We start from the raw sequence: 2,639 nt of genomic DNA, 5'->3' as shown, positions 1-2,639 counted from the left end.
AGCCTTGGGACACTGTGGGAATCTCCTCTGTCACAGTAAGTGCAACTGTAAGATTAAATTAACACATTAATACAAATATATTAAATCAATAGTTTCATCATATCAGCAGTTGAAATTGATACTTAAAGATAATTTACTTACCAAGTGTCAGACACCAAACAGGACGAGGACCACAAAAGCGTCACGTTCAAAAGTTTATTTAAGGGTTGGGGGTTTCAGGGGTTCCGGGGGGGGTACAGGAGTTCCAAGAGTCTGCGTGTGTGTGTTCCCCCAGTAGCCGAACAGCGATGGCAGGAGCTGGATGATCCGGGAAGTCCTGGGGAAAACACACACACAACAGCAATTGAAACGAAGCAGCAGTACAGTCAAGGACTAGGCGGTATTCGTAGAAGAGGGACGGAAGGCAGGTCAAGATTACCGGGGCTGGAGAACACAGAAGTAGTCGAGCGGGTCCGGGATCACAGGCAAAGAGTCAGAGGCGTTTTCAATAAACAGGCAGGTAACTGGTGCTGGTTGCAGACGATCTGACAAGTGTGGACTGAAAAGCAAGGCTTTATATAGAGGGCATGATGAGTGGTGAATGCAGTGCAGCTGGTAGGTAACGAGGGTGAGGCAGAGCAGAGCAGGAACAGGTGGAGGTCATCAGACTTCAATCAGCACGTGTTACCAGGCAGAGAGAGAGCTCATGACACCAAGAATAGATATTAAGATAAACATCTCACGGCGTGTGGGAACCAAGCCTCTAGACAGCCAAACAGCAGTAGTTTCAGACTAAATTAAGAGCAGGCAGCCCTGAATGCATGTAGAAATGGCTTTTCAACTGTCAATGTATTCTTAAGTCATTAGCCAGCATTAGCCAGCAGCATGTGGACCGTATTAACTCTTCTATTAAATGTATCGGTATGTTCATTCACATAGAGAAACATCAGTGACACACTTAAACAGACTAACTTTTAGAAAAGGCAACATGAGCTCACATGCAAGTTGACCAAAATAATGTGAGTTAAGAAATGAATATACATTTTGATAATAAATAATTATTAATAAATAAATAATGTTTATGTAGATTCCATAAAACAGTGTGCAGATGAGCCATGCATTGAATATATGAGTGAGACCCAGCATATTCAGGTGTGTTGAAAAATCTTTGGGGGGTGCTCTGTGCGCACACAGATTCTCCTGTAAATAATCTCACTACAAGCTGAACTCTGAAGTTGGCAGCCCTGATTATTCAGTTTTTATTATTATTATTATTTGTCACAGACATGCACAGCTTTTAACATAAATATTTCCATTTGATGCATAATTAGATAGAACTGGTGAATATCTAAACCCAGAGAGGACATAACTGTCTGCTGTGCCAGATACAGAGGGAGCCAAGATGTAACGCTGGCAACATGGTCGACACATTTGTCCAAGTCATACAAAATACATTTCACTTCACACTACAACCAGTTAGACCAATGGTGACACTATGACAACCAGTGGACCAATCATGTTGCTGATCTGCAACTCTGTCTGAATTGTACTAAAGTGGTAGTAGAGTTGGTGTGGCTGATCACTTCTCAGGGCTGACAGGATGACCTTTTCTGTGAACTTAACAAAACAGAACATTTAGGGGTAACAAGGCTATAATGTCTGAATAATCTAGAGTTGATGCTACAGGGTAAGAGTCAAGATGACTTGGGGGAGAGAAAGTCAAATAAATGTAATAATGGTAATTTAGTTTTAACTTAATTGTTCTGAGTAAGCAATACTTAATAAACTTTTTTTAAAGAAAACAGCTTGTTTATTCTGAGTAAGTAACACTTAATAAGTTTACAATTTTTAAGTGAATACAACTTGTTTATTTTAAGTAAATGATACTTAATTAGCTCATGGTTTTTAAGTAAATGCAGCTTGTTTTTTCTGAGTAAATAATACTTAATTAGCTCACATTTTTTAAGTGAGCACTACTGACTTGTTTTCTGGTTCTGGTTTACAGACTGAAAATTACTATACAAGTAGCATATACATCTATGTAAAAAATCTATCTAAAAGAATGAAATGAGAAGGTTTGTTTAGATGAATCACATCATGTCTTTATTTTTTATCTGAAACACCAACAGTGGCATAGTAAAACTAGGTCTTGACAGTTCACTTCACACTTCAACATAACATGCTTGAGCTCTCCTCAAAATGAAAATTAAAAATTGCATTGTCCTTGCCTACTGTTTATTTCTGTTTTCTTATGGGAAATTAACTAAAACTAAACAGTAAAAATGGCTGGAGTTGTGTTATTAACAACATCAACAAGTATGATAAAATACTCAGAAGCACACTCCTTGAGTGCTACCTGAAAGACCCAAACAACTATAGAACTTAACAGTAACCTTTAAACATAAAAACAAGCATTATTTTTCAAAATAATAACAATAATAAAAAAAATTGCATAATCCTTGCCTACTGGCAGTAAAGAGAAAGAGAGAGAGAGAGGAGGAGAGAGAGGTGGGGGGAGGAGGGGGAGAGAGAGAGAGAGAGAGAGGAGGGGGAGGAGGAGAGAGAGAGAGAGAGAGAGAGAGGAGGGGGAGGAGGAGAGAGAGAGAGGAGGGGGGAGAGAGTGAGAGAGGGAGGAGAGAGAGAGAGGAAGGGGAGGAGGA

The sequence above is a fragment of the Alosa sapidissima genome, chromosome 20 (assembly GCF_018492685.1).
Source record: "Alosa sapidissima isolate fAloSap1 chromosome 20, fAloSap1.pri, whole genome shotgun sequence".
NCBI lineage: Eukaryota > Metazoa > Chordata > Actinopteri > Clupeiformes > Clupeidae > Alosa > Alosa sapidissima.
Note: the sequence above shows the minus strand (reverse complement) of the source record.